Source organism: Lagenorhynchus albirostris, chromosome 1, assembly GCF_949774975.1.
Source record: "Lagenorhynchus albirostris chromosome 1, mLagAlb1.1, whole genome shotgun sequence".
NCBI classification, from domain to species: Eukaryota; Metazoa; Chordata; class Mammalia; order Artiodactyla; family Delphinidae; genus Lagenorhynchus; species Lagenorhynchus albirostris.
The window spans coordinates 47,783,967-47,797,247 of record NC_083095.1 but is presented as its reverse complement, the minus strand read 5'-3'; positions in this window follow the sequence as shown (position 1 = coordinate 47,797,247).

Here is a 13,281-nt window from a genome sequence, read left to right as displayed (position 1 = left end):
AATTGACTTCTAGTTTCATACCATGGTTGAGAAAAATGCTCGGTATGATTTCAGTCTTCTTAGATCTATTGAGACTTGTTTTGTGACCTAACATATGATCTATCCTGGAGAATGTTTTAGGTGTGCTTGAGAAAAATGTGTATTCTGCTACTTTTGGATGGAATGTTCTATAAATGTGTGTTAAGTTCATCTGGTCTAATGTGTTGTTGAAGTCCAATGTTTCTGTATTGATTTTCTGTCTAGTTGATCTATCCATTGATGAAAGTGAGTATTGAAGTGCCCTACTATTATTGTATTGCTATCTGTTTCTTCCTTTAAGTCTATTAATATTTGCTTTATATATTTAGTTGTTCTTATGTTGGGTGCATGTAAATCTACAAATGCTATATCCTCTTGTTGGTTTGACCCCTTTATCATTATATAAAGAACTTCTTCATCTCCTATTACAGGTTTGTATTTAAGTCTGTTTTGTCTGATGTAAGTATAGCTACCACAGCTTTCTCTTGGTTTCTGTTTGCATAGACTATTTTTTTCCCATATCTTCACATTCTGTCTGTGTGTGTCCTTAAAGCTGATGGGAGTCTCTTGTGGGCAGCATATATTTGGGTCTTATTTTTTTGTTGTTGTTTTTAATCCATCAGCCATTCTATATCTTTCAACTGGAGAATTTTCTGAAGTCCATTTACATATAAAGTAATTATCAGTAGGTATGAACTTATTACCATTTTGTTGATTGTTTTCTGGATGTTCTGTAATTCCTTTGTTCCTTTCTTCTTCTCTTGCTCTCTTCTGTGTGAGTGGATGATTTTCTATAGTGGTAACCTTAAATGTCTTTATCTTTTGTGTATCTACTATAGGTTTTTGTTTTGTGATTATCATGAGGCTTACATGAAATATCTTTTAAGTCTATTTTAAGTTGATAATAACTTAAGTTTGAACACATTGTAAAGCTCTACATTTTTACCCCCACCCACATTTTATATTTTTGATTTCACAATTTACATCTTTTTATCTTGTGTACACATTAACAAATTATAGTAGCTGTAGTTATTCTCTAGGTTTATAAGTGATTAACCTACCACCATTACAACATTAGATTATTCTGAATTTAACTGCATTTCATTAAGGTCTTTTTCTGGGAATTTATCTTGTTCCTTCGTTTGGAACGTATTTCTCTGTGTCTTCCATTTTCTTTGACTCTCTGTGTTGGCTCTAATGCCACCTCTCTCAGTCTTGAAGGAGTGGTCTCATTTAGGAGATGCACTTTAGCATTCAGCCCTGCCCTAGCTCATGCTTTTCTCTTAAACCTTTGTGGTTATCCAGGCAGCCTTCCGTGTTCTTATAGGCTCCCAGTAGCGGAGGGTGTGCCAAGCTCTGTCAGCATCCAGTCAGCACCTGGATGCAGACTGAATGGAAGCCAGACCCTGAGGCAGCACCTTTTAAAGGTGTAAATATACCTCTTCGGGGAAAGTCTAGGAGATGTATCTGTCTGCGCCCTCTGCGCTGAGCCCTGGGAGGGATATCCCGTTTAAAACTGTTTCTTTATTTGCTATCATCCCATTGAACCCATGAACACAAGGCCCGCTGGTCACCAGTGCCAGGCTAGCAGGAGGTGTGTCCTCTCCGCGGCAGTCCCAGAACCCCGGGTGGCAGAAGTGTGCATAAGCTCCTTTCTCACAGGCACCAGCAGTCTGGAGCGGGGCAGAGAGAGAGCATGAAGGTGGCCCCCATGGGCCTCCCTGGTCTCTGGAGAGGAGTGCAGCCAGCCCCTCAGGCCGCACCTATTAACAAGCTGATATTCCTCTCTCCTGGAGAGACTGCTGCCTCTGCACTGGCCCCAAGGAGGGTTAACTGGTGAAGACCTGTTGCTCTATTTGTTACAGTCCTATGGTACCCTTGAACAGAAGCCTCAGTGGCCACCAGAGCCAGGAGATCAAGTGGCATCTTCTGGGCAGCAGCCACTAAAATTGGGGCATCAGCGATGTACATGAGCTCCTTTCTGGGAGATACTGGTGACCTGGAGCGAGGCAGAGGGAGAGCGGAAAGAGGCACCCACCAGCCTCTGTGGTTTCTGGAGAGCGTTACAGTCGCCCCCTAGACGTGTTTTAAATTAGAAGGCTGTCCCTCAGGCTTATAAGGTAAGCGACTAGCCTCTTTCATGGAAAGACTGGGTGCATTTCAGTCTGCTGCCTCTGCACTGGGCCCTGGAGGATTAGCCACCGAGAATCCACGCACTCTAAGAACTGTCTATTCGATTAGTTCACTATAGCCTTGTGGGTCTCATGAATGCAAGCTCTGTTGGCTTTCAGAGCTAGATGTTTTGGGGTCCATTTCTGAGGTGGCAGTCTTAAAAGTTGTAGCACCAGTTGTGGGGTCCAAGCCCTTCGCTCCTCAGGGAGAAGCTGAGAGTTTTGAGTTCTCTCCCGGTTTTATGTCACTGCATGGGGGTGAGGTTTATGGTGAGATGGCGTCTCACCTACCCATCTTGATGTGGGTTTTTTGGTTCCTCTAATGTGTAAGAGCTGTTCAGCTAGTTTCTGGATATCTTTCAAAGGAAGTTGTTCTGTGTGTAAGTGTAGATTCAGTGTGTCTGTGAGAGGTGAGTTCAGGATTCTCCTGTGTTGCCATTTTGAACCAGCAAAACATTGTACAGATTCTTACAAGAAATGCTGCATCGCCAACATTCTTGATGGAATAGGTATTGATATTATGTGGGAAAACATGAATGTCAGTGATTGAATTGAGAAATAATTCAGGAATGTTGGACTCAATGAGAAGTTTTAAGACTACCTTAACCAATTTATTTCATTCATATTTTTCGCTCAGTGTGTGCGCAAGAACTAAATATTACAACCTGTGTCTAGTTAAGTATAAAGGGCTCTTTTACTAAGTGGTAATGTTCAAGTGATAAGGAGGTATGTGTTACAGTTTTTAATTGGCCGTATTTTTCTTTCTTAGTGGTATATAATAAACTAACAGTGTATCTTACAATAGGTGTATCATAAGATTTAATCAAATGTGGTTCATATCTTAAAATAATAATTCTCTAAAAATGATCATAAATTGTTTTATTTGATCCTCCTATGAATACTGTGAGATAAGACAAATGAAACTCAGGTAATTTTCATTTTCTTATAGGTGAGGTGGTGTTTTATTTTATACTTTTGAACCTAACCTAAAAAAACAGTTCGGTGATTTGTTTTCTGTAACATTCAACCACAAATTTAAAGCATTTTTACTGTTGAGTCGATCATGATCCTTAATGACACCTTTTTGAAACTGGGATATTATAAATGGAAGACGAAAGATGGGAGTTAAGCATAGGTGTTTTATGTGTGGAGTCAGGGAATACTCAGATACGACAGAAATTCCTGGACAGGAAGCAAAAGATCAAGCCTGGGAGAAATGTGGTGATACGAAGGTATCTCAAATCTGGTCAAAGTGCTTTTATGGCATTTATTACCATATTATAGATTTCTGTCTTGTTCTTGAATCCTTCAAAGGTGGCTCATTTTCTCCTAATACTGTGCCTTCAGATTTTATAGCTGTCAGTAGCTACTGCCTGGTTGGTAGTCAGGTTCTTGCTTCCATGCAAAAGAAACCAATTCTGGAAGAGTTGTTAGTTTACAGAATCGGTGCGAAGGCTGGCGTAAACCAGGCTCAGACAATGATAGAGGCCAAGAGAGTCCAGGTACCCAAGAACCCGGTTAGCTGCCCAGAGTCTGGGAGGACCAGTATTTTGGCCTTTCAGTTTCCTCCCGTCAAAAGTTGTATGTTGTTCAATTCTCCAAATGGAAATTCAGAGCCTGGGCAGCCAGCAAAACTACATGTATACTGGATTATTGTATATTATGCCATATATATTTTGTTTAAATATGGCTGAATAGAACATTTAATATACACACTTCATAAAGCCATGTTTAACTCTAAGGAATTATTTTTTTTTATTATTGCTCTTTTAAAGAGCCCTCTTAAGTACAGTTAGCCCTCCGTATCTACAGGTTCTACATCCATGGAGTCAACCAACTGTGGATCAAAAACTTAAAAAAAAAAATTCCAGAAAGTTCCAAAAAAGCCAAACTTGAATTTGCCATGCATCGGCAACGGTTTACATAGCATTTGCATTGTATTACTTACTATAAGTAATCTAGAGATCATTTAAAGTATATGGGGAGGATGTGCATAGGTTATATGCAAATAATATACCATTTTATATAAGGGACTTGGGCATCTGCAGATTTTGGTGTCCATAAGGGATGCTCGAACCAATCCCCTGCAGGTACTGAGGGACAGACAGCAATACGGGAAAAACCACACAACGTCCCCAAAACTACAACGTTCATCCTGCTATGGGCGTGGCCATTTTATTAATTCCTTCCTTCCCAAAAGTTAAAATATATAGGGGTATTTCTCTCCTGCAAAATGAATCCAATTTTATTGTGAAATATTATATGATTCACTTTATTTGCTGAAATTCACCTATAAAACCAGGTATGCCTGTAGATGGTAGAGGGCCATTTTTAGACATTTCTTAATTATGCCAAGCTCCAGTGGTCACTTGACTTCCATCTCTGAATTCATAGTCTTGAAGTATCTAAACATAATTTATCTATTTGTTTATTGCCTACTGCAAAGGTAATGAATGATTAAAAATTTGCAACATTGCAGAAATGAAGAACAAAGAGTGATAAGTCCCCATAACCCTGCCGTCAGAGATAACTACTGGGGTTTTTTTGTTTGTTTATTTGTTTTTTATTGACGTGTAGTTGATTTACAGTGTTGTGCTAATCCCTGCTGTACAGCAGAGTGACTCAGTTATGCACATACACACATTCTTTTTTTCATATTCTTTTCCATTATGGTTTATCCCAGGGTCTTGAATGTACTTCCCTGTGCTATAGAGTAGGACCTTGTTGTTTATCTATCCTGGATATAATAGTTTACATCTGCTAATCTCAAACTCCTAGTCCATCCCACCCCCTGCCCCCTCCCTCTTGGCAACCACAAGTCTGTTCTGTATGTCTGAGAGTCTGTTTCTGTTTTGTAAGGGATAGCTACTGTTAACAGCTTGGTAGCTCTTACTCCAAACTGCCTGGGTTCCATTTCCAGCTTTTTCATTTAGCTGGCAGCCTTGGACCAGTTAGTTGTCCTCATGCTGCCTCAATTTCCTCATTGTAATAGTACTGGCTTACAGGGCTTTGTGAGGGGGTTGTGAGGGTTTAATAAGATGATATGTAAGGTAATGGTTCCTGCTTAACTATTCATTAAGTGCTCAATGAATACAATTTTTTGTACATGTGTTCATCCCGATAGGCTAGATTATGTTGCAATAACAAACAACCCCCAAAGTCTCAGTGATTTAACACAACAAAAGTTTATTTCCTGCCAATGCTGCATGTCTTACACAGATTGGCAGGGTGGTTTCTCCATGCAGTCACTCAGGGACCCAGGGTAGGGAGATTCCGCCATGTTGTGGTCACACGCTGGAATACAAGGCCCCTTGAGTCACCATAGCAGTAAAAATAGACTGTAAAATCTCACATGGACTTTTTACTGCCTCAGCCCATAATTCTCCACATCCAGTTACAATTTATTGGTCATAGCTGTAAGTAAACAGGGAAATGTGGAGTGAAGAATATCTGGTGAATGCTACTACCTCTGTCACAATCTACTTCTTTCCCTTCAGCATGGTATAATATTATTCAAACTGTGTTGCAATTTTTCAGTTTCTTTAAACTTATCATGGACATCTCTCCATATCAATACATATTCATTCATTCATTCATTCATTCATTATTAAGCCCTTCCACGTGTCAGACATTGTTCTAGGTACGGGATATACCAATGAAGAAAACATTTGATAATCCCTACTTTCATATAGTTTACTGCATTGCAAACAGATAGGAAATATAATAGTTTTAAAGTACAATATGTTAGAAAGTAATAAATATTATGGTGTGAAATAGGGGAAATGTAGAGGGTGTTCTGAGGATACACTTTTAAATAGAATGATCATGGAAGGCCTCTTTGAGGTGATTTGATTTAAATTCTGAAAGGTATGAAGAAGTCAGCCTTGTGATTATTTCTAGAGGATGAGTGTTTCAAGAATATAAAATGATTAGTGTGGTTTGGTGATGTGTACGTGAAAATGCATTTTTCTATTTTCGTATGTGTTTAAAATTTTCCATGAATAAAAGTTAAAAATGAAAAAGTAGCCCTGGTTGTAAAACCCACATCCAAATTTTATACCTGCATTTTGGAAAAACAAAATCATGACAGAAAATTTAATAGACCTTCTCAATTAAAAAAGAAAGATTTTATCAATTTACTTCCTCAGAAACAATGTTTTCACTTGTTTATTTCTCTGCGTCCTCACTAAATCTGGGTACTAAACAATCTAGCATTTGATTACATATTGCTGTTTACCCCTGCATACTTGTGTATGTTAGACTTATTTTTCTTATTATTTGTTAAACTCTTAATCATTACCTTTTTATCTCCCTTTCTATCATTCCTTTAATGTGATTAGACATATTATACATTCTCTATGAATATTATAGCTTGAGAAATAGAACTTAGTGATGACCTTGTTAAATACAACATCAGTCCCTAATCATTCTTACAGCATGTTGCTGTGTTGAGAATGTAAAAGAAAGAAAAAAGTAAGCTACACAAAATAGTACATCCACAAGCAATTTAAAAGTTTTGAGGATTAGAGAGCTGGCTCAAAAATACTTTAGGTACTTTTTTCAAGTAATTGGCCGATGTGAGGTATAGTTTGAAGAGAGACTTTTCTTAGTCACATCCTTGTCATGATTCTTCCACTAAAAATTCTGTTCTTCCAGTGATTTACTTTCCGTTGCCATGGAACTAGGCTACATTGCACAAACATTTTGAGTAAATTCTGTCAGTTTTTCCTTAAAATGACCAAGTGTCTCAACAATTAGATGATAGTGATTGACGCAAAAAAATGAAATCAGCCCAAAGAGTTTACTGGACTCTCTCAAACTTACTTGGCTAGATTGTGAGGCCACACCCAAACCCCAAGGAGGAGTGTCTGAGAGATCACTGAACACCCCTGCATTTAAGGGAATTGATGACAGGCTTGGTCAAGCAGTGAGGAAGACTCTCGTCAGGGCAAATTTGGTCAGTGTTAGTCATCCAACCAGAACATCATGTTTAAAGGAAAATGCATGACGCTGCTAGGAAGCTATTTTGGAAGAGCTGGGCCAAAGAAAAGAGAATTACAAATTTAGAGAGAATTGCACTTCGGTGACACAGATAACTTGGAAGTCTGATGCATAAAAAGTTTTGTTTTCATAATTCAGTTCACCCTAGTCATGATGTATTTTGTGAGGCAAGATCTCTGTTTTGAGAACAATGTTGTTACCTCAGGAAGGAAGGATTACTGCATTATACTGACATTCAGTTGGAAACATTTTTAGGATTTGGAATGATTAATTTTTCAGTATCAGACTGTCTACTCACAGGCCTTATTTAATAATAAAAACAGTTTTAGAATAATGGCCATACCTCAATGTCAAACGCAGAAAACATATAGCATCATCTTAGTTCAAAGGTCACAAAATTTCTTTGAGACCATGAACAGTAATTTTGATCTCTGAACTTAATTGCCTCATCTGAAAACTAGGGATACAGATTACCTTCCTTCTGCATTTTACTGGTATGGTTTGAGTATACCAAAATCCTGAGCCTGGTTCTTCCAGGCAGAAACCCGAACAAAGGGAAAAAATAAAGAATCATAAAAGAACCATTCCTGTGGCCCTTCAAACGATTGTTCTCTATGTTAATTACTAATCCATCTCTGAAGGGAGAATTTCCTTACATTTCTACCTGAGGACTAGAGCTTTGCTTTATACTCCTTCACCATATCACAAATTCTCTATTCAGTGATCTTTCTTTCTTTCTTTTCGTGTTTTGATCATTTGCTAAATATTAAGATCCTACCATGTGCCAAGTAATGTTAAGGACTGGTGATCCAAAGAGGAATGAGATAGACAAGGTCCAGCCCTCATGGAACTGTTAAGAGAGCAAGGGACACCAACATTATACAAGTATCTATAAGTGCACTGAGACTGTGCAGTAGCAACTCCCTGTGGGAGCTTTCAACAGGGGATTATGTAACCTGTTTGGGAGGTCAGAATGGATTTTAGAGATATCAAAGCTAAAACAAGAAAAAATGAGGAGTGGGCTGGGCGAAGAATAGAGGGGAAAGTGGTTTAGGCAGAGGAAACAGCACTGAACTGATTTTGAAGTACTGAAAGGAAAGCCAGCAGGGCTGCAGTGAGAGAGACAGAAGCCAGATCTCTGAGGCCTTATTGTAGGTTTGGTCTCTATTCTGAGAGTAATAGGAGGGAAGCCATTGAAGTTTTCTGTTTGTTTATTTTTTTGTTTTATATGTTTAAGCAGGGAAGTGACATACTCACTTGCATTTTTAAAAGATCATTCTAGGCACTATGTATAGAATGGAGGAGAGGATGCTGTACAAATATATGTGGAGAAACCAGTTAGGAGGCAGTTAGAGGAAATGAGTTAGGAAGTTGGAAGAGAAGAGGAGGAAAAAGTGGACTGATTCAAGAGATACTTAAGAGACAAAATCAATAGGCTTTGATTGCTAGGAAAAGATGAATCAAGGCTACTTCCAGACTTCTGGGTTAACCAAACAGGGGGATGTCATTTATTTAAATAAGGAATACTGGAAGAAGAGAAGGTTTGGGAAGGAGAGTCGTGAATCATAGTTGACCAGCACATAGCATATACAATAAGCCATTTAGAATACAAAAATCTCAGGTGCAGATTACATATAGATATGCAAATACAGATTCTCATCAAAATTATGCTTATTACTTGATCTCCAAGTCTTGCTTTATAAGTTTTGGATATTTATATCCTTTTAGCGGTCTTTTACAGTCCTGTTCATGGGCATTTCACATCCTTTTAGTCCAGGCATTGGGTGTTGTACTGGCTTTAGCTTGAAATTGCACTATGTAAAGCCTACCCTTTCTTACAGATTCTAAAACCATAATTGCTTGTTTTCTTTTATCCTTAATTCTCTCATGTAATGTCTGATTTCATCTGAAGATCACTCCCACAGTTTGAATTTTCTTCATTTATTATACTTTTTTTTTCTCCGTGGCATTCTAATATACTCAGTCACTTTCTACCCTCCAGCTGCTCATCTTCCCTATGTTTTACCAATTTCCAAAACTGAACAAAAAATGAAAAAACTATTATGAAGGAAGAAGCATATCTTTATGACAAACTATTATTGCCAAATGTTGCTGGGGGACACCTGTTTCACAGCAATGAAACAGGATTGAACTGAATGTCTACAAATCTTCACAAAAGCTATAGCTAAAAGTAAGAATATGGAAAGGTTGAAAACAAAAGCATGGAAAAGATATATCAGGCAAATAGAAAAGCTAGTATAAATCTATTAATATCAGAAAAAAGTAAGAATTTAAAGCAAAGAGCATTACTAAAAATAAAGAGGTTGCTAGATATGATAAAAGAATCACCAGGAACAATAAGGAATTGGAGACAAATCCCACAATCATAATGAAGTATTTTAACACCCATTTCTTAATGAAAGATCAAGCAGACAAAAAAATCAACAAGAATATAGAAAATTTGAACAAAACAATGAATATACTTGATTCAATGGACACATATAGAACATTCCACCCCAAAATTGCAGAATACACGTTTTTCAAGTGGAATATTTGTGACCATATATTGGAAGTCTGCACAAATTTCCAGAGAATGGTATCATATATATTGCTTTCTTTGAGCACATCGGGATTAAAAAAGAAATATGCACTGAAAAAATATAAAAAGTTCATGTTTGGAGACTAAGAAACATACTTATGAACCACTAAGAAAATAATGGTAATTTGGAAATCTTTAAACTGAATGATAAAAATATTGCATATTAAAAAATGGGGATTGCTGCTTCTAGACCTGCTAGAGTAACTAATATTGGGCTTAGCTTTGTGCCACAAACAACTGTGAAAGTAGCAAAATATACAAAGCAAGTGTTCTCAGGCAGTGGACAGCAGTACAGGGCAATGATCCTTAACATAAGGGAAACATGTGAGGTGACCTGCATGTTTGCCTTGCCTTTCTGAACGGGAGCGCTTTTTTTTTTTTTTTGCTGTACACTGGCCTCTCACTGTTGCGGCCTCTCCTGCTGCGGAGCACAGGCTCCAGACGCGCAGGCTCAGCGGCCATGGCTCATGGGCCCAGCCACTCCGCGGCATGTGGGATCTTCCCAGACCGGGACACGAACCTGTGTCCCCTGCATCGGCAGGCGGACTCTCAACCACTGCGCCACCAGGGAAGCCCTGGGAGCGCTTTTTGATGTGTGGTACAGGGAGGTGGGCCCAAGTGCAGAGCAGCAGCCTTGCTGAGTAGAAGAGGCAGAGGTCAGATTTGGGCTGCCGAGGTGTCTGTAATTTGTGGGTCAGTATACCCAAAATGACAGAGCTGTGAAGAGGGTAATCTCACAGGAGGTCATCTTCAGGACTATGGCTACGTGGTGGGCTGCCCCTATGCAAGTCAAGACCATGAGAGGCCTGCCAGTAGTGACTGTTAGGGGACTAAGAACGTTAACAGAAATACCACTGCTGAAAGAGTGTGGAATCCAATCCATTCAGACTGGAGGGATCTTACTGAATACCTTCAACATTCAACTGAAACTCCAGTAAGGTCCATGCCCTATATTAAGGACAAAACCGGCGTAGGATCAAGGTGAATCAGTGTAATCAACAACCTGCCAGAAAAAAAACTCAACACACTTTAAAGAAAGACAGTATCATACAGTTCCTCACAGTGTGGCAGCCAAAATTGTTCCACATACAGGAAGAAACTCTTAGAAAAGTAACTCAAGAAGCAGGGGAATGTGACCCTTAATCAAGAGACAAGATAGTCAATAGAAACATAAGTGACTCTGGATGATGGAATAAGTAGACATGGATTTTAAAGCGGCTGTTATAAATATGTTCAAGGGTTAAAAGCAAAAGATGAAGTTTTCCTTGAAAAGTGTGAGTGAACAGATGGGGAATCTCAGTAGAGAAATGGAAACTAGAAAAACAGAACTAAGTGGAAATTCTATAAGTGAAAAATGACAGCTAAACAGAGCTTCAGGGGAAATTTATTGTCTTAACTCCTTCTGTTCGAATTGAAGAAAGGCTGGAAATTAACGATCAAAGCATAAAACTTAGGAAATTAGAAAAGGAACAGCAGAATAAACAAAATGTATAGAAGGAGACAGTAATATAATAAGAGAGGAAAGTAATAACATAGTAAACAAATTTATACAAGGCCAATGTAAGAGTCATAACAACAGCAAACTTCTGGCAAGATTCATCCAAAAAAAAGAGAATGCATAAGTAAACAATAATAGGAATGAAAAAGGAGGCTTAGAAATGCTTCCAACATTAAAAAGATATTAACAAGTTTATGCTAGCAACTTCGAAAATTAGATGAAAATTGATAGTCTTAGAAAATATAACTTCCTCCAGCTATCTCAAGAAGAAAGTGAATCTCTGAAAAGTAGTTCTATAGCCATGAAATACATTGTCAGTCAATTAAAATCTTCCTGCAGAGCAAACTTCAGACCCAGAGTTCTACCAGTCAAGTAACAAACAGTTCCAATATTATATAAACTATATTGGAGGATAGAAAAAGAGATGAACTCCCCAATTCTGTTTATAAAATTGGTATAACTTTGATATCAACATGTCAGTGTAACCTAAGACAGTAAAGGACCTGTTCCGACCAGAGTGAAAATCTTAATAGTGAAAGTCTTAAATAAGTTCAGTTAGGAAATGGAATCTGACGTATGTAAAAGTGATAACACATCATTACCAGGACGGGTATATTTCACAAATCCAGGACTAGTTTAATATTAGAAGCAAAGCATGTATGATAAAATTCAACACACGATTTTTTAAAAATGCTTCTTAACAAACAAGGAATAAAAAGGACCTTTCTAACCAGATAAAAGTTACCTACCAAATACTGCAGCTAACATTATTCTTAATTGGTCATGTTGAAAGCATTCTCTTTAAGCTCAGGAACAAGGCCGGTAGCATAAAGGAGAGAAGATCTAAATGGATCTCAGGATGAGAGATACCCCTGGAACCTTGCCACACTGTGGCCCAATGTAAGAAAGTAAGGAGATGTATCATGTTTATTGAGTATAAGACTCAATATTATTTTTAAAATAATTTCTTCCCAAACTGATCTATGGATTCAATGCAATTTCAGTCAAAATCCAAATGAAGTTTGTGTGTGTGTTTTTATGTGTGTAACTTGTCAAGCTGTATCCATAGCTGATATGTAAGAGCCAAAAATACACTTGTGAAGAAGAACAAGATGGGGAGAATTGCCCTACAGGTTACCTTATTAAAATATGTAGTAATTAAGGAAAGGTGATGCTGGTTCAGGGGTAGAAAAAATGACCAACGGAACAGAATAGAACACCCAACCAGAACCCTGCCTAAATGGAAAATTGATTTGTAACAGGCTTGCTTTGCAGATCAGTTGAAGGAAGAATGGACTTTAAAAACAGTGTTAATACAATTTAAATTCATGACGCTAGACCCCTACCTCCCACCATGTGCTAAAATAAATTCCGAATAGATAGAAGGTCTAACTGAAAAGGGCAAATAATAAAACTTTTAGAAAAACACATAGAAAAATATTTTATGGCTTTGGAGTCCAAAAGGATTTCTTAAAGAAGAGCCAAAAAGTATAAATCAAAAGGTAAAGATGACAGCCAAGACAATCTTGAAAAAGAAGACCAAAATTGGAGAACTTAACACTTCCCAACCTCAAACTTTACTACAAAACTACAGTAATCAAGGCAGTGTGGTATTGGCATAGGCTGGACATATAGATTAATGGAAGAAAATGGAGAATCCAGAAATAAACCCTTACATTTGTGGTCAGCTGATTTTCGCAAGGCTGCCCAGACAATTCAGTGGGGAAAAAATAGTCTTTTCAACAAATGGGGCTGGGACAATTGGATATCCACATGAAAGAATAAAACTGGATCCCCTACATCAACTATACACAAAATTAACTAAAAATGATCTAGATCTAAGCGTAAAGAAACTACAAAACTACTAGAAGAAACACTGAGTAAATTTTAGTGACCTTGAGTTAGGCAATGATTTCTGAGATACCAAAAACACCAAAAGGACAAGTGATAAAAAAATAAATTTGAGGGACTTCCCTGGCTGTCCAGTGGTTAAG